Source organism: Nerophis lumbriciformis, linkage group LG05 (assembly GCF_033978685.3).
Source record: "Nerophis lumbriciformis linkage group LG05, RoL_Nlum_v2.1, whole genome shotgun sequence".
NCBI lineage: Eukaryota > Metazoa > Chordata > Actinopteri > Syngnathiformes > Syngnathidae > Nerophis > Nerophis lumbriciformis.
Window position 1 is genome coordinate 41,358,785 of NC_084552.2, and position 20,317 is coordinate 41,379,101.

At 37.4% G+C, this 20,317-nt stretch overlaps 1 protein-coding gene across 46 annotated transcripts in view; it reads right to left on the reverse strand.

Moving 5' to 3' along the window:
- Nucleotides 1-20,317, reverse strand: part of LOC133606391 (receptor-type tyrosine-protein phosphatase delta-like) — a 589,160-nt gene that overhangs the window by 207,059 nt on the left and 361,784 nt on the right. Inside the window, exon 1 of one of the 46 annotated variants that reach the window (XM_072913210.1) lies at nucleotides 4,513-4,920. The exons of the other annotated variants lie outside the window; for them this stretch is intronic. The gene's annotated coding sequence lies outside the window, so the exon portion shown is untranslated. Of the gene's footprint in view, nucleotides 1-4,512; nucleotides 4,921-20,317 lie in introns of those variants that run through there. 46 annotated transcript variants of the gene reach the window in all.

The following is a 20,317-nucleotide window of genomic DNA, read 5'->3' on the forward strand; positions in this document are numbered from 1 at the left end:
GACAGCTTTTTTTCCTCTGTGATCTTTCACTTTGATACGAGCCGTGTGGGACAGCAAGGAAGCGAGAGGAAAACACGAAGGGACAGAAAGCCAAACAGGAGACGATGACTTAACGTAGACGAACAAGCTCAGCCGCGGCTCAGCGTCCCTACTTGACAGGCTGACGGACAGCAGAGGTGATTTTGCTTCGGCGTGAAAATGGCCTTCTTATTATTCCAACCCAGTGGCAACTAGCATGCTAGTGTTCCCTGATGTGCACAATCAACGGCCCGTAGCGCTTTTATTTAATTATTATTTAAATATATATCAAGCAAACCAACCCTGCAGCTAGAGGTTACAGGAAGAAATGCTCTCAAGTAAATAAATAGCGGGGGCCAAAGTGAAGCAAGGGTAAAGTCATGATCGCTTCATTATGCCAAGTTGCTGTTGTGCGAAATCAAAGAGCTTTCTCCTTTGTCACAACGCATCACGGCATATAAGCGGCGCATGCTTCACTTGATTAACGCCCAGCTGCATATTCCAGAAAAACGCACGCATACGGCGTGACACATTGCATGCACAGGACACAGCTGGCCTCGCTTGGCGTAGTTTGTGACGGGAAAATGCAGAGCCCTGACCTCAACCTTGTGAAAAATAAAATAACATTTAAACAGGGCGTATATATATATATATATATATATATATATATATATATATTAGGGGTGTGGGAAAAAATAGATTCAAATTCGAATCGCGATTCTCACGTTGTGCGATTCAGAATCGATTCTCAATTTTTAAAAAATCTATTTTTTTAATTTATTTTTTATTATTTAAAAAAAAAAATATATATATATATATTTATTTTTTTAAGTTAATCAATCCAACAAAACAATACACAGCAATACCATAACAATGCAATCCAATTCCAAAACCAAACCCGGCCCAGCAACACTCAGAACTGCAATAAACAGAGCAATTGAGAGGAGAAACAAACCAAAAGTAGTGAAACAAAAATGAATATTATCAACAACAGTATCAATATTAGTTACAATTTCAACATAGCAGTGATTAAAAATCCCTCATTGACATTATCATTAGACATTTATAAATAATAAAAAAAGAACAATAGTGTCACAGTGGCTTACACTTGCATCGCATCTCATAAGCTTGACAACACACCGTGTCCAATATTTTCACAAAGATAAAATAAGTCATATTTTTGGTTCATTTAATAGTTAAAACAAATTTACATAATTGCAATCAGTTGATAAAACATTGTCCTTTACAATTATAAAGGCTTTTTACAAAAATCTACTACTCTGCTTGCATGTCAGCAGACTGGGGTAGATCCTGCTGAAATCCTATGTATTGAATGAATAGAGAATCCTTTTGAATCGGGAAAAAACTCGTTTTTGAATCGAGAATCGTGTTGAATTGGAAAAAAAAAATCGATTTAGAATCGAATCGTGACCCCAAGAATCGATATTGAATCGAATCGTGGGACACCCAAAGATTCACAGCCCTGATATATATATATATATATATATATATATATATATATATATATATATATATATATATATATATATATATATATATATATATATATATATATATATATCTATATCTCAACTTGAATTGTCACTGTCCAAAAAAAAACCATGTACAGTTGTTCCATTATTTATTTATTTTTTTGATCACAATACAATACTAACATGTAAACTTTAAAGAACAATTAAAATAAAGGTCGATAAAATGTGGTTGGATAAGCTAAAAACTATTCAATATTTAAAAAAATAACATTTTAAATAACTGAAATTAAATAGATGTGGATGGCTGAGTAATAAGTAATAATGAAAAGCATGTACTGTATGTTCAAATGTTTTTATTTGTATTGGTATATTTAGTGATTTTCCAAGAATAAAAAAACAATAAAATTAATGTCCATGAAAGTGTGGTTGAATGCATTTGGTGTTCAAGTCCCAACCACACAGAAGCCCGAGTTCAACCTAATCCATCTCCATGAATCAATAGAGCCACAGATTGATAATATTCAAACACAATACAATTGTTAAGTGTGGAAGAAGTCCACCTAAAGTTATGACCTAATACCTACCAAACATCCCAAAAATAATTTAAAACAGAGCAAAGAAGCTGGTTGATGCCCAACACAATACAATTACATTTTAATTTAATCTTTTTTTGTTTTGTTTTAATTTACCTGTCCAAAAATATCTATATGTTCCTTTTCAAATCACTTTTGTTTTTAATTAATAAGCAATGTTTGAAAAAGAAGGAAAAGCCAGGCCTGACATCTGAGAAATGAAATTAAAGTTAATTAAATTAGTTTGACGTCATTATGTCCGAAGAAAAGCATCTTCATTTTTTTCACGTTTGTTTCTTCCATCAAACGATAACTACATACAATTAAAAGAAAACAGGGAAAAGTTAAGCCAGACTGCAGACACTAAATGTAATTTAATCAGGTTGGTCTGACGTCAGGTATAGTCCAATGAAAAACATGTTTTTTTTTTTTTTAAATGAACAACTATGCCATCTAATATATAAAATTAAAAGAAAACAAGGAAAAGTCTGCCTGACATCACACATACTAAATGAAACCAATTTAAAGTAAATTTGTCTAAAGTCAAAACCAAGTACCTCCATTTTATTGGTTATTACTTGTGGTTTTCTTTGATTTGGCGTACAATACGGTTGAGGTCAGGGCTCTCTGCCAGTGAAATTCTTCCACACCAAAGCCTTCAAAGCTCACCACTACCATTGTGTCCCTTGCACACCCAAACAATTCCAATTCCGTTCTCTTTCCTTTTCACAAGAATGAGTCATTTCTGTTTGCGCAGCGCACAGAAATATCGGGAACTTCCCTTCCACCGTGTCCTCAGCTTAACATTTAAACCACATGGCGGGACATCTGAAAGACATGAAGCACGCTCCCAACATTCCAGTCCTCTCTCCAGACGCTGGCAAACGTTCATATGTGAGATCACTAAAATATATAAAAATAAACCACAGAACTTTCCGGGCGGCATGGCTCAGATGGTAGAGCGGCAAGCCAGAAACTTGAAGGTTACTAGTACGAATCCAGCTTCCGCCATCTTAGTCACTGCTGTTGTGTCTTTGGGCAAGACACGTCACCCACCTTGCTCACAGTGCCACCCACGCTGGTGTGAATGCAGCTTAAATGTCAATAAGGGGTTTCTCAATGAAAAGTGCTTTGTGTCAATAGAGAAAAAACGCTATATAAATATAATTCACTTCATGACTCCGCCCCTTATACATCTTGCAGGCTCACATGCTAATATATTGTGACATAAAGCAAACAAACACAAGCATGTGTACATATGGAAATAACCATAGACTCCATGTTTTGCTCAATGGCGTCACTTTACCGTTCCTCCTTTAACGCATTGCTTGTAGAGCCCCCTAGCGGCTCAAAAATGCACCCCATGAAGACGGCTCCATTTTATACATCACAATAAATAACAGTCCTTGCTTAAAATAGCACAGCGGCCAAGAATAAAAACAGAAGTGCATCCCTGGAGAGTTGCAGAAATAACACCGGGGGTCACTTTTTGGCAAGTTTACAATGAATGTACCATCTTAGGGTGAGTTTCTGCTCGGCGTTGGACGTTTTTTTAGTGGTTTTGACGCTGATAATTAATGTTTGAAGGGTGCAAACGCTTTCAAATGTACTTTGAATGACAGCTAAACTAAAGCAAGATGTCAGCTTGTGTCCTTTGTGAAATATATATATGACACTCTAGGTGCCAAAAAGTGTGTTCTTACACTGCAAAAGAGTATAATTGGAGTTATGAAGTATTTATGATATGACTTTGAAGGGTGCAGAAGTTTCAAAATGCACTGATTTTAACCAGAGTTTGAAGAAAACAGTGTCAATTTGTGTGCTTTGTGTAAAACATTGCTATGCCAAAATGCAAAAAAAGTGTTCCCGTGCTGCAAAGGGGTCGATATTTAGAAGCGCTTAAGTACAGTATTGATATTTTACACTTAAAAATTAAGTTTAATGGGTGAAATCCCTTTAAAATGTACTTTGAAAATAAAAAGTTTCACTAAAACAAACTGTCTCCTTATGTCCTTGGTGGTATGTGACAACCTAAGGACCCCCAACTGTGCTAGCACACTGCAAAATGGTATAAACGATGATATTATTAAACGTAGGTATTCATTTTTTAAAACTTCTGTCTGTTGCTTAAGGTGTCAAACAGTTGACCAACATTACTAATAACTTTTAAATGTCAGCACAAGTCTATTTAAAGACAAACACACAATCAATGGACGTTATTCAAAAAACAAAAACAAAAAAAAAACAGGTGCACCTGAAGGCATCAGCAAGTCAATGCATGTTTTGCGGGTGACAGCTGAGCGTGTGCGTTTTGTGCGCGTGCATATGTTTGTGCACGCGCACCTGGAATCACTGCGGCAGCTGTCACTCACACACACACACACACACACACACACGCGCACACGCACTACCGCACATGCTTTTCTTACCTTACCAGCATTGTTGCGTTTCACTTTTAAAAGTCGTCACTTTTCTTCCTTGTTTTTTTTTTTAATCCAGCAATGACAATCGACTGCCAAACCGTGGAAACGCATGGAACAGAGAGAGAGAGGGGGGGAAAAAAATCCGCTATTCTTAGTCCCTCCTTTTCTTCTGTTGTTGTGTTTTCTTCTGTTTGATTTTATTTAGAGTAAGGGTAGTCTCTGGCGTGTGGGATGTGTGGGGTCCGTCTATGTCCTGGCTCTCCATTGAGCGTGAACGTGGCGAGACTGTGGCTGCAAAGTGCTCGCTTTGCCTGCCTGCTTGCTTTTGCACGCCCCCCTCCACACACACTCACACACTCTCTTACTCACTGTGGAGTGTGTATGCATGGTGACGTCACACACACACACACACACACACACACACACACACACACACACACACACACACACACACACACACACACACACACACACACACACACACTCCCACTAATACACCCCCCGGATAAACTCCCAGCAGGAATGTGTCTCCTTTCAAGCCATTCATTAATTTATTCATGCATTTGGGATTTATTTTGTATACTGGGATGATATAGCAGTATTAATTACTCTAATGAGCAATATATGAATACAAATTAAAGAGGATATTCTTAGATTACTCCAAATTTGACAGGTTAAAACCCTTTTAAAACAATGTACTTCTAGCAGACAGCAGGGGGCGACTTCAATGACATGCCCACTTTTAAAGGGACATATCAGTGGGTGCACTAACATTCCAATGTGTGGGCATATGGAGTCAGTTGTTAGTTTTTGCCATTGTATGATAATAATTTCCTCTAAATATGTTTATGCTCAAATGTACATGGTGGTGCATTAAGAATAAGGATAAAAGGTGCATGATTTTTTTTTTTATTCATTGTTTCTTTTTTCCTATGTTGATATTTTTCTATACTACTGCTACTACTACTATTAGTATAATGATTATTATCATTAATACAAAAAAATAATAATAATAATGAGAGTTGTCAGGCGAATATCTGCATAAATGTGATTGAAAAACACTGCCTTAAAGGTCGATATAGTGCATTCGGTTCTATATAACACGATCGTGCCGTGGACCCCAAATTTTCACCTGAGTCAATTATTTTATTATTAATTTTTTTTTATCGTGCTCTGTTTGTGTTGTGTTGTGTTTGCTCGTTTTCTCTTGCGTTATCTTTTAACCTTGTGTTATCGTTTTCTCTTGTGCTATCTTTTAACCTATGGCACATTTTTTGCGTTGAAAAAATCCGGTGACACACCACCAGCAGAAATCATTAAAAAAACTAAACTCAGTTGACAGTAAAACGTTGTCACAATTTTTGGATATGACTTTAAAGCATAACCAACCATGCATTAATATAGCTCTTGTCTCAAAGTAGGTGTACTGTCACCACCTGTTACATCACGCCGTGACTTATTTTGAGTTTTTTGCTGTTTTCCCGTGTGTAGTGTTTTAGTTATTGTCTTGCGCTCCTATTTTGGTGGCTTTTTCTCTTTTTTTGATATTTTCCTGTAGCAGTTTCATGTCTTCCTTTGAGCGATATTTCCCGCATCTACTTTGTTTTAGCAATCAACAATATTTCAGTTGTTTTTATCCTTTTTTGTGGGGACATTGTTGATTGTCATGTCATGTTCGGATGCACATTGTGGACGCCGTCTTTGCTCCACAGTAAGTCTTTGCTGTCGTCCAGCATTCTGTTTTTGTTTACTTTGTAGCAAGTTCAGTTATAGTTTTGTTCTGCATAGCCTTCCCTAGGCTTCAATGCCCTTTCTTAGGGGCACTCACCTTTTATTTATTTTTGGTTTGAGCATTACACACCTTTTTACCTGCACACTGCCTACCGCTGTTCCCGACATCTACAAAGCAATTAGCTACCGGCTGCCACCTACTGATATGGAAGAGTATTACACGGTTACTCTGCCAAGCTCTAGACAGCACCGGCACTCAACAACAACACATCATTTGCAGACTATAAATACTGGTTTGCAAAAAATATTTTTGAACCAAATAGGTGAAATTAGATAATCTCCCACGACACACCAGACTGTATCTCACGGCACACTAGTGTGCCGCGGCACAGTGGTTGAAAAACACTGCCTTAAAGGTCGATATAGTGCATTCGCTTCTATATAACGCGATCGTGCCGTGGACCCTGAATTTTCACCTGAGTCAATCGCAATGTTTTTCCTGAAATTATCGCGTATTTACACATCAAATCTTTATGAAAGTTTCCAAAAATAAGTTAAAAAAATAAAAATAAAACATTAATATTAACCCAGTGATGTCCAATGGGAGTACAATCCACCATTCATGCGACACGTCACGTCTCATGGGGGCACTGTCCGGTTAAGGCAGCCGAACTACGCGCATAACTTTTTCAAAAAGAAAAGGGTGAACAATAAGGATTTATATATAACGCAATCTCTGTAATAACGCGATAGGTATTTTATGGACCCCAACGACCGCGTTATATCGAACTTTGAGTGTATTAAAGAGGTGATCTTTTTTGTGTCTTATTTAATGTTGTCCTACTATTAATACTAATAATAATATGTATAATTTGGTACAGATTTTGATGATTTTTTTTCAGGTTTATTCTGTTAGTTTTTCCTTTTTTCAATTGTTTTTCTTAATATCCTATTAGTAATAATGATTACATTCTGGTGCGGTTCTGGATAAAGGCGTATTTTTTTGTTCACTACAACAAAATATTTTATAGTTTTCTCTTAATGTGGTATTGACAAAAATAATAATTATGTTTTGGTGCAGATCTGGACAAATTTGCACTTTTCTGTTGCCATTGCAGTATTATATTTAATTTTTACGTCATGTCTTATTTATCAACAGTAATTATTACCGTACATTTGGGGTACAGATCAGAGTAATTTCTTTCTCTGGCTTTTTGTTTTCAAGATTGGCTGGGCGCCGAGTATCAGTGGATCTTATATTTCGATTCATTTGGAACGGTGCAAATCTTTAAATGTTGATTCCTATTTTTGATTCTAAGTCCGCTGACCGGATGGCTAAGCAACTATCTGCATATCTCCATACAGCGTGTGGAGCAGCTCCTCCAAGTCAATAATCTTTGATTGAGGCAAACAAACATTCTTTTTTTACAAATATTAATATCAATGGAGGACGAGGGACGAGACTAAACATGTAACACACAGAGGAAGAGCAAGCAAGAGCAGGCAAGCCAATCACTAAGCTAGCTGTTATTAAACAACAAAGTAGGTGCTTAACAAACATTAAGAGGTCTAGATGTAGAAGGTAAGCAGATATTAACAGGAAATTAACAAGTAGATTAGTAACAGTATAGAGCAGGGTTGCCCAGAGTGGGGCCCGCGGGCCAACTTTGGCCCATAATGTCATTTTGTTTGGCTCGCCAAAGGGTGATTACCAAATGTACTATACATTCATAATGACCTCTTTCAAGCTGTACACTCATTGATTATATGTCCACATGGCTACATACAGTGTAAAAAAAGTAGCAAAAAGTGAATTTTACTGTGTAAAAACCTGGCAGTTCAGAACCCAGAAATTTACCGTAAAATCTTCAGTGGTACCATTTTTCTATATGATATAATGCACTGTAAAAACGGGGATCGTAGATTTTAAGGTAAAAAAGTCGCCAGAATTTTGCAGTAAAAAATAACAGTGGCACTATTCAGCAATGCATTGTGAAAAAATGGTCAACGATTTTTAAAAAAACTTGCAGCTCAGTCAATGGGATTTTAACGTAAAAACAGTTTGAGTTTGAGTTTGAGTTTGAGTTTATTTCGAACATGCAAGTATACAACATGATACATCACAATCTCCAGTTTCTCTTTTCAACATGTTCGAAAAGGAGTAGGAAGAAGCAAAGCTTATTTAATCCTACCCCTTTTCTTTTACATGACAGTTGCTAAAACTTTTGTTCACTTCCTGTTCTCAATTTATTCACAATATACTCCATAAGTAATCACAATAAAATAAGTAAATAAATAATAATTGGTGAAGTAAGTTACATTTCATATGTTGAGATAAGTAAGATTATTTTGTGAGTGAAAGAATGAAAGAATGGATGAGTTAAATAAATTCAGAATGTAAACAGTGGTACGGTTTTTCAATTTACAGTAATTTGGTGTAAAAACACTGTCAATTTTACGTGAAAAATTTTGGTGACCGAGCTGCTAGTTTTTTTGTTGTAAAAGCTATAGATTTTTCTTTTTACAGGCTAAATATAACTAGTTGAGCTTGAAATTGAGACCTCTGCTCTACGGTAAAGTTGTGACTTTTTGACGCTCTATGGAAAAGGACAATCTTGGTGCTTCGCCCACGTCGTACATTGGAAACCTAAACTCTTCGAAATTTAGCATCCTCCATATGTCTAATCTGTCTGGGTAAAGTTTGAAAGCGATCAGATGTCATATCTAGGAGGAACTGTTTACAGAACAACACCTGGAAATGGCAAACGTCTGCAGAAAATGTACATGCTAACTAGATTAGGCACACAATTTATGTTTATATATGGCTGTGAGGCAAAATTCCTCACTTGTGGGCTGTTGCATGTTACAAAAAAAGGGTTTGGCCCACGGACTATTGGCACATTTTCAGTTTGGCTCTTGGAGGCAAAACATTTGGGCACCCCTGGTCGAGAGAGATGATAATATATCAACAACTGATGCTCTTGAGCAGCCACTGCCAGCTGTACACACAAGAGGAAGACAGATCAGGCTATACATTGGTAGTGTTTATCTAAGGGTTTGTGACAGATACTTTAGTGAACAGATTAATATTTTTACATTTTCAAAATCTTTTTTTGTCAATGTTTAAAACAGCTCAGGAAATAAGTTACTGGGCTCAGGGTATAAACAATTAATTTTCCATACCATAGGATCAAAATAGGTGGGAAATAGTTTTGTTTAGTTATTGTGTACTATTTACTTTTTTTCCCCCCCAAACAAATGTATGTAATAAAAGAGATTTAAGAACTAGTTGAAACATTGTTAAAATGTCAAAAGTACTCACCATTAATACATTTAAAAAAATGACATTTAATCCATGTGATCGGTATTGTGTAATTTCACTCATGGATGATCGGAATGGGACTCGGCAGTATATTAAAACCCAGATCGAAACAACCGCCCTTGAACACAAACAAAAGGATATGTATAAATGTTTCTTTATGAGATTTTCAAAAATAAAGTAAAACATTTATATTTAAGTTGAAATGATTAATATGTATATAGTGGTTGAAAACAGATAACCACATGATAAATTCACAGTAGTTTTTGACCCTCATTCTTAAAATAGTCAGAATCGAGTACTGGAATCGAAACAATCAACTGGAATCAGAACTCTAATCGTCCTAACTCAAATGACGCTAAATCCTAGTACCGTATTTTTCGGAGTATAAGTCGCACCGGAGTATAAGTCGCACCTGCCAAAAATGCATAATAAAAAAGGAAAAAAACATATATAAGTCGCACTGGAGCCCGGCCAAACTATGAAAAAACTGCGACTTATAGTCCGAAAAATACGGTAATAACCTTAATTTAAGACAAAAAAGAATTTTTCAAAACCTGCTATAATAAATACTTATTTTATGGGAAATATATATATTTTTAAGACAAAATCTTGATTAGGGATGTGAACCGAAACTCTGTTCCTTAATGGCACCGGTGCTCACGTAAGCGGGAGTAACCAGAATGAAAAAATAAGTATCTTGTGCCAAATGAATGCAGTCTTAGCCCCCTGCAACAAGTGCTTGAAGGTAATATTGAGTAAATAGTCTTGTAAGTAATATCGCGTCCCGTCAGAAGCGCACAGAGCCTGAAGCTCCTTTTAAACTGTATTACCAACTTTAACACGCCAACAGCCGCCCAAACAACAACACAGCACTTCCTCCTTCCTCATTTTAAACCAATCACGATTGCAGCGAGCCCGGTGCACTCACAACCCTTTTGAAATTGTTCGCATCAACATACAACACAAGCAAGTTGTTTTATTGCACATTCTCTACAGTCTGTATTGTTGCAGATTTTTTCTGAAATAATTATGTGAAGTTGTTGTGGACTGTATTGATTACTTATAATTTCAGTCTGTTTAACGTAAAGGAGAACTGCAATTTTGCTTATAATTCTACAATTCGTATGGAAGACAAGAACACGTATGTCTTTTTGTTTTTATGCATTCTAACTCGTAAATAAACAAAGGTTTGCTTACAATGGAGCCAATGGAAGCCATGACATCATTGCGTCTATTGCATTTATTCCGACCATAAAACCCAATTAATAACCATCTAGAGAGTGGTAACTTCCTTATGCTGCTATATTGACATCTACGGCTGTGGAGCTGCTTTCGCACCTCTGAGCTGGTGAAAGTTTATTCTAGATATAAATCATGCCTTTTACCTTAATAGTAAAATGATTTGGACATAAACTGAGAAGTTGGTCAACTTTGACAGCCAACTTAGACCTGGAGATGGCGACAAACACCAGAAAAGACGCTGGTTTGCACGCACCTTTTATGGTAACCATTCGCGAAGATTATAAGTAATTCTTCATCTATACAGGAATATATGAACATCCTAACAGTCGGCATCGCAGTGAGAGCAGACATTGTGTAGTAAGTGATGTTTTATTATGTTTGTTGGCGCCCCTGAAGTCTGCAGTGAGTAGTAATTGTTGAATGAAAAAGTAAACGTTGTGATGCGTTTGTGAAATTAAGCTGTATGCTTAAAATAAGCAAAATACGTAAATATTACGTTATAATATTGTTCCTGTTACTACATTACATATATACTTGCAGCGTGTATATAAAACCTTGATGGAGGTTTTTGGATGTTTGTTTACACACATTATAGGCAGAATAGAGCGATTCCCATAGGCGCCATTGTTCGCAAACCTATGCTCGCATTTATTTACTAGTTTCAATGCATCAAACAATAAAACACATATATGTGTTTATATTACATAAGGATTCTGAATGATAGGCACAATTCCCCCTTAAAAGCGGAGATCCCCATTAATTTCAATAGAAATATAAAGGTATCATTTTTTGACCGAATTGTTTTGGATTTTGGGCACAGTTTATGAACCGGCATCCTTTCTAAACTACCAATTTGGTACTAGTATCAGTTAAATAGAATCGATATCCCATCGCTTGACCACACAAATATAAGACACTCCATCTTTTATAGACTTGCTTTTTAGAAGGAATGAAAATAATATCTTATATTCGGGTCATTCCATAGAATGATTTGACTACAACATGCTCCTTGCCTTATTTAAACGGCTTTATGGTCACATTTGTTGTTGATTAATTACCCAAAGAGCGACGAGGGAATTAGCAAGAATGCTAAAACTAGCAATTGTTTTGAACGCGTAATGTATGGGGCTTTATAAATATAAGTGTGCTGCAAGCTAGGATGCATTTTGTGCTAAGAGCAAGGAGTGGATTCTGCAAACTGCAGAGTGGATCTCTTTATGGACCTAATTGCTCCTCAGCTCACTGCACCCGGCGCATCAAAGCCAGCCCCTTCCCCACTCCACAAGATAAGGACGTATCGACTACGCATGACTCAGCATGTCCACCATGGAGGACACATAAGTGCTGGCTTGGGTTGAGGGAGAGTTCAAGTGAACGCTTTTCAGCTTCGGAGTGAGTTATTTTCAGCCCTAACACAATTTTCATGGCAAAACCGATGTGACCCCAAAACAACTAACATGTGACCCACAATTGGCCCTGAGCCGCAGTTTGGAAACAACTGCTATGAAGAAACTAATGCAGATTGTTTTGTGCCAATCAAATCCACTTAAATCCTAGTAGATCCACTGAGCTTTAAAGGAATCCAACTTTCAAAACATGTTTGTTTACAATTAATAGTAGATGCTTTAAGCGACAGGAGCTACTCTAAGACACCCCTGCATTTAAACATTATTATGAAACTCTTGTTATATCAGAGACTTTGGACAAGCAGTAGGTCCTTAAAAACAGCAGAATGCTCCTGTCATATAATGGATCTATGACTTGTTTGTGCAGTGTGTCCTTCAAAACAGCAGAGGGTGTTTATCTTACAGAGCAGGGAGATTCAACTACATGTTTTGGGGGCCACATCTCCAGACAGCTAAGGATTGGGATGCCGAACGTCTCCCTTCAGTATTAGTCCTATTATGTACAGTCGTGGTCAAAAGTTTACGTACACTTGTAAAGAACATAATGTCATGGCTGTCTTGAGTTTCCAATCATTTCTACAACTCTTATTTTTTTGTGATAGAGTGATTGGAGCACATACTTGTTGGTCACAAAAAACATTCATGAAGTTTGGTTCTTTTATGAATTTATTATGGGTCTACTGAAAATGTGACCAAATCTGCTGGGTCAAAAGTATACATACAGCCAGAGGTGTGGACTCGAGTCACATGACTTGGACTCGAGTCAGACTCGAGTCATGAATTTGATGACTTTAGACTTGACTTGACAAAAAGTAAAGAGACTTGCAACTCGACTTAGACTTTAACATCAATGACTTGTGACTTCACTTGGACTTGAGCCTTTTGACTTGACATGACTTGCCACTTTCCCCAAAATCCAAAGCTTAAAAAGTTATTTGGGAGCGCTCCGTATTTTTCATTTTCTTCGTCTGCGTCTAACAGCGTGTTGTTCCTGTCAACTGGTGTGCTCTCAGTACAACAGCCAATCAAATTAGATTTACGTTGTTTTCATCACACAGCATTCATCCAATCAAATTGCAGTACAGCCAATGAACAAGAGTTGTCCAACAACGTGCCAGTGAGAAACAATTATGCCAAAGTTGGTTTCGTTCGGGTATAAAAACTACGACTTGGTCAACAAAAAACGAATTGCCTTATGCAAATCACGCAGTTCGAATATTACAGACGGAGACGCAACAACTTCCAACTTCGTTCGACATTTGAAGTTGCACAAAGAAGGGTAAGTTTTGAATGTAAGATAACGTTTATTGGCTAAGTAACGTGACTTTTATTTGCTGTGTAGTTAAATCAGTGAGGCTGCAAACTCACTGCTAACGTTATAACCATAGACATCTTATAAGTAGACGCAGCATGGAGCGCTACTGCCCACTGGCACAGACGAGACGCGTGGTCGCCATCTTGGAGTGGTGATCCGCTCCACTCAGTGCAATTCATTTGGCAGGAGCAATTAACTGTCAGCGCATTTACCGTAATTCATTTTACCTCAATGAATACCACTGATTTTCACCCCCTTTTTTGTCATACGTGTAGCTATGATAACAGACACATGTTTTGGCATGCTTTATTATTCATAGTTTGCTTAACAGTAATATAATATTCTTATACGCTATAAGTGACCAGACGTCCGAGATCAAAACTGGGAATATAATCCCAGAGAAGGAGGAAAAAAACGGTAAGCTATTTTTAAGTTGAAGAAACAATATGATTAGGTTATATATATATATATGCGTATATCCTACATAAACAATGTATGAATACATTTGATATCTATATATCTTAGGGACATATAGACTGTATCTCTGTTGCTTCAGCAGCAGAGAGTTTATTCTGTCTTGACACTTTGTATTGATATTTTCTATTCCATTCTTCCCTTAAATGATAATGTTTACACTGATTGTTTTATATGTATTTTTTATGTAAGTCGCTTTGGATAAAAGCGTCTGCCAAATACTTAAACATATATAAACACCTGAAAGTCTTTATATCAGCTAAAACCACCAATCTGTTTCACTGGATTCAGAATAAAACCAAATTCTGTTTTACCCAACAATGTTAGTATTTGAATATTTTTACTTGAAGACTTATTCCTGGTTACAATTATACTGTTAAGAAAGTATTGTCTTATACTTTGCCTAAAATGAGAATGCATCATAATCAGTGGCGGCTGGTGAATTTTGTTTTAGGTGGGGCTGAAAGTTTGTAAACCAAACCCCTGTAGGGGGGTCATCCTCCCCCAGAAGATTTCTTTGTGATTTTCACATACAAATATTGAAGATCTTTGCTCCTTCTCAACTCTGTGGTAATGTTATTTTCATAAAATACAACCAATAGTACGTTAATGTTAAATCTTACTTGCGAAAAGTAATCCCCCGATTAATATTTTCAACAGTCCGCTCATTTGAGCAGGAAAACGCTGAACACCAGCCCGGCATCTTTGTTTTCTACCTGTCAACTGTCAGTTTAGGCTGCTCGCCGGCTCCTCATCACCACTTCAAGATGGCGGCCAAATTGCTCACGTCGCAGCAACCAATGCTGCGTCTACATATAAGATGTCTATGGTTATAACGTCATTGCAAACACGGCAATCTGTTGCGTCCACTGCAGTTCGCTACCTTATTCATACTTTTTGTCAAGTGATTTTTTTAAGCAGGGTTGCATGAGGTACCTACACATAACGTTACGTTAGTCAATGTATCACACACAGTAACGTAACGTTAGTCAATGTATCACAAACAGTAACATTACGTTAGTCAATGTATCACACACAGTAACGTAACGTTAGACGGCGGTCAGCAGCACCGCGTATTTTAGCCACCTACAAAAAGACAAACATAGTCAAATAAAGGTCAGTTAAAATGTATACTATATTAAGAATATGTGTACATATTGCATAGGGCCCTGACATCTAAAAAGTACAACTCTGTTCATTGTTATGTTCATATATTTGTTATGTTTTTCATGTGTACGCACACAACACACATACAGTATGAGATGAGATCAATGAGATAAGGTAAGAACAGGACAGAAACTGTTGTGGAACTAGTTACAATGCAATATGCCATAAAAATACAATGTTAACACTTTTGTGCAAATAAGTACAGTTGCACTTGTTTTTTCAAATGTGTTTATTCTGTAAAGGAATGAGCTACATGTTTAAAATGACTGGTTAATAGTGCTATTTTGAAGTGTGATGTCAGCACTATCTTTTTCCCTGCAATTTCAAATGCACTTGTTTTAATAAATAAATACAGCATTTTAAAAGTATACACAATCTGTGTAAATATATTAGTCTGTGGTTAAAACGACTTGAAAGGACTCGAAACTCAAAATGCAGGACTTGGGACTTGACTTGAGACTTTCCAGTCTTGACTTTGGACTTGACTCGGACTTGCCTGTCTTGACTCGGGACTTGACTCGAGACTTGAGGGCAAAGACTTGAGACTTACTTGTGACTTGCAAAGCAATGACTTGGTCCCACCTCTGCATACAGCAATGTTAATATTTGGTTACATGTCCCTTGGCAAGTTTCACTGCAATGAGGCGCTTTTGGTAGCCATCCACAAGCTTCTGGTTGAATTTTTGACCACTCCTCTTGACAAAATTGGTGCAGTTCAGCTAAATGAGTTGGTTTTCTGACATGGACTTGTTTCTTCAGCATTGTCCACACATTTAAGTCAGGACTTTGGGGGGGGGGGCATTCTAAAACCTTAATTCTAGCCTGATTTAGACATTCCTTTACCACTTTTGATGTGTATTTGGGGTCATTGTCCTGTTGGAACACCCAACTGCGCTCAAGACCCAACCTCCGGCCTGATGATTTTAGGTTGTCCTGAAGAATTTGGAGGTAATCCTCCTTTTTCATTGTCCCATTTACTCTCTGTAAAGCACCAGTTCCATTGGCAGCAAAACAGACCCAGAGCATAATACTACCACCACCATGCTTGACGGGAGGAAAGGTGTTCCTGGGACTAAAGGCCTTAGCTTTTCTCCTCCAAACATATTGCTGGGTATTGTGGCCAAACAGCTCAATTTTTGTTTCCTCTGACCACAGAACGTTCCTCCAGAAGGTCTTATCTTTGTCCATGTGATGTCAGAGTGAGTAAGTACTCGCCTGACCCTCATGAATTCATCATTTACTGAGGGGAAAACTTTCTGACTGTTGGACACTGTGGACAAAAGTTTAGCTGTATTTTTATGTATAATCTGGTCAACTTTGTTTTTAAATCATATCGTTTTGTATATTATTGTTTTGTGTTTTATTTATTTACACTTCAGTAAAATAAATATGAATTAATATCGTCTGTTAATTTACACGGTATTAGTATAGCAATATACTAAACCACTCCTCCATACGTCATCAGCCTGATTTGTATAAACTACCCTGGACTATGTAAACACAAACCACACACCTCTACAGGAACCTTTGGTTCCAGGAACTTAAAAGCTTCATTGACTTAAAGTTCCTGTACTTTTAGTGGAAAAATACTTTATGACAGCACTGAAGTGTTTTTCAGAATCTGCTGCAAAAATGTGAGTCTCTCAATAATCATTTGATTTTGGTATATTTTTTTTGTTAGAATTACAAGAGCACTCTGCTATATTTAAGAACATTCTGCAAAAAAGCTAGTCAAATATCATCTCTACGACAGCTTTCTAGCGTTTTTAGGAATCTGCTGTAAAATGTGTGTCTCTCACCAGTTGAACAGCCCAAATGATGAAAAAAAGAGGACCTAAAAATGGAACCTTTTGGAACACTGCTAGTATAACTAAAGAAGTTAAACAAATGACTTCTGACTACTGAAGTAAACACGCTACAGTAACATTTTAGTTACATAAATCCTATAACAAAAAAATGTAACAGCCAAAAAGGAGAGGACTTAAAGGGGAACTGCACTTTTTTATTTTTTTTATTTTGCCTATCGTTCACAATCATTATGAAGGACATGATGATGGATGTTATTATTTATTTTTTGTATTTGCAATATAAATATTAAATAAATGCAATCAAAAGTTTGCTTACAATGGAGCCTATGGGGGCCGTGCAATTTCGCCTATAAAGCCCTTAAAAAACATCCAAACACCTCCATTGAGGTTTTATATACATGCTGTAAGTATATATGCAATGTAGTAACGGGCACATTTATAATAACATTTAATATTATACATATTTTGATCATTCTATTTATTTAAGCATTAATTTCAAAAACGCATCACAAAGTTTGCTTTTTTTTCTACATCACTGATTATAACTTACTGTAGACTTTATAAGAGCCAACAAACATAATAAAACATCACTCACTGTCTGTGGTCATTAGGATGCCGACTGCTAGGATGATCATATATTACCATTTAAGTGAAGAATGACTCATAGTCCTTACAAAGAAACGGAGTGGGGACGTGGTGGAATGCGCGTCTTTTTGCTGGTTTCAGGTTCTAAATGGCAAAGTGTACCAAATGATCGGAATACCTACTCAGACTTCTTCTGTGCAGGTGAGATGCATGATTTATGATGTAGAATACACTTTCAGGGAGCAGGGAAGCGAGGAAGCAGCAGGCCACTCGATGTAAACGTAGGGAGACATGGTAGTGATTACGGTGCCGCTGTAAATAGTTTGTCTGCTTTTTATAACAATATCACTAATACCTGGTTAATATTCAAATCACAAAATGTAAATGAGTATTGCTGGCGGTTTTGAATGGTTATTTATTGGATTTTACGGGCGAAATAGAGGAGCTCCCATTGGCTCTGCTGTAAGCAGACTTTTATTTACAAGTTAGAATGCATTAAAAAAAATCTATCCGTCGTCATGTCTTTCATAATGATTGTGAACGATAGGCAAAATTCCAAAAAAAGCGCAGTTCCCCTTGAAAGGGGTGCCTTGAGGAACGTCGCGGTTATTTAAACAGCAAGTTTGTTCTATGTTTGCTAGCAAAGTTAAAATGTCAATGGAAGAATCGGCCAATGTGTTTATAGTGGTCTAGAGCCCTCTATACAAAAAAAGCACCATACTGTTTTTTTGGAATTTGCTGCAAAAATTTTCTCCCAAGTTTTGAACTGAACTGAGGGGCCAATATAATGTCATTACCGAGCCAAATTTAGCCCCTGGCTGCCAGTTGAATAACCTGCTACAGAGAATTTTTGACTGAATTTTTGCAGCGTGTCCTTATAAAACAACAGGATGATCTTTATTTTCTTGTGCAGTTAGTCCTTATAAACAGCAGAGAGGTCCTATCATATGGAAGATCTTTGCCTGCATTTTTGCAGTGTGCCCTTAAAAACAGAAAATACCTTTTCGCCCGTCCTTTATAGGCGCGCTTGGCTGGCGACCATAAACAAGTCAATCTCGATGTCGACCCAGGATTAGATAGATCCGCTTAAGAACGATTGTTATCGCTCGAGTCCCGCTTGATGGGGAAATTAATTTTACGTTGGCTGCTTTACTTGATTAGGATTGTGCATAAGGCTTGGAGGGGTGTGGAATACAACTTGGAGGCACTTGTTTTTGACAAGTGCTTCTATTATTCATGGTGTTGTATTCAGATATCAGAAATTACTATTATCCATCCATCCATCCCATCCATTTTCTACCGCTTATTCCCTTCGGGGTCACAGGGGGTGCTGGAGCCTATCTCAGCTACAATCGGGCAGAAGGCGGAGTACACCCTGGACAAGTCGCCACCTCATCGCAGGGCCAACACAGACAGACAGACAACATTCACACTCACATTCACACACTAGGGCCAATTTAGTGTTGCCAATCAACCTATCCCCAGGTGCATGTTTTTGGAGGTGGGAGGAAGCCGGAGTACCCGGAGGGAACCCACACAGTCACGGGGAGAACTTGCAAAAATCCAGAGGCCGGGATTTAATTTGCGACTACTCAGGACCTTCGTATTGTGAGGCAGACGCACTAACCCCTCTTCCACCGTGCTGCCATTACTATTACTATTATTATTAATAAGAATAATTTTATAAAAATAACATTTAGTAAGGCTAGCATTTTTGCAGTTGGTCCATAAAAAGAGCATATAGAGGATCTTTGATCTGACGCACAAAGTCCACTTAGGTTATTTGTCGCATCCACCACCTCGGACCTGCCGTCTTATTAACCACAGTGGGATGACAAGTAAACGCCGCCAAAGGTCATGTCAAATCGATGTAGCAAACGCTAAACATGTAGTTTTAGCGACATATTTTGTATGCTAGAATAGCCTTATTGTGACACACACTGTACACACACACACACACACACAAATGTAGCCGCACAGCATGGCAAGCAGTGACACAAAGCTAATGCCTTGTCACACACACTGTCAGCAGATTAGCCAGTGGATTACACCCTGGCCATTAGTTGTGCACACAGCGAAAGACCACAAACATGGAAAAGAGAAAGAACGGGAGCAAGACGCCATTTCAGAGATGGGCCGTGTGAGAGCTGTTGGGAGCTATCAGCGCTAATAATGTAAAAGATCAGGAAATTGGTTTTTTTGGATTTCTTTCCAGTCAGTGCTCGTGCAGTCATTGGTCGGTCTACATGTCCATTATTACTGTGTCGTATAGGTTGGATGCAAGTTAGACAAGTTTTCACTCAATATCCATGTCATCATCTGTCGATCTACATGTCAATTGTTATACAATCAGCATACATAAAATGTATGGATTCATTTAAAGGGTTCATATTATGATTTTTTTCTATATTTAAAACACTTCTTTAACACGTAATGGTGGTGCTTTGTTTCACATTTTGCATATATTTAGTTTTACGTGCAAATTAAAGCCACCTTCAGTCTATCTCTCCAAAATGGGTTGTTTTGTCTTATTTAAGCGCCAACATCTTCCTCCAGATTTCGAGTCTACTGACAGATACAAGTTAAAACCACACACAAATGTTTTTCTTTTTTTAGAAATGGCAACAGCAGAGGATTTTAGCACGCATTTGTATGTACAAGCCAGTCTGCCCCACAACAAGAGGATAGAGAAAAAGAAGGAACTTATTGGCTACAACTTTGGACGACAACTGAATAAAAATGGCAGAGCTCTTCGGGTAAA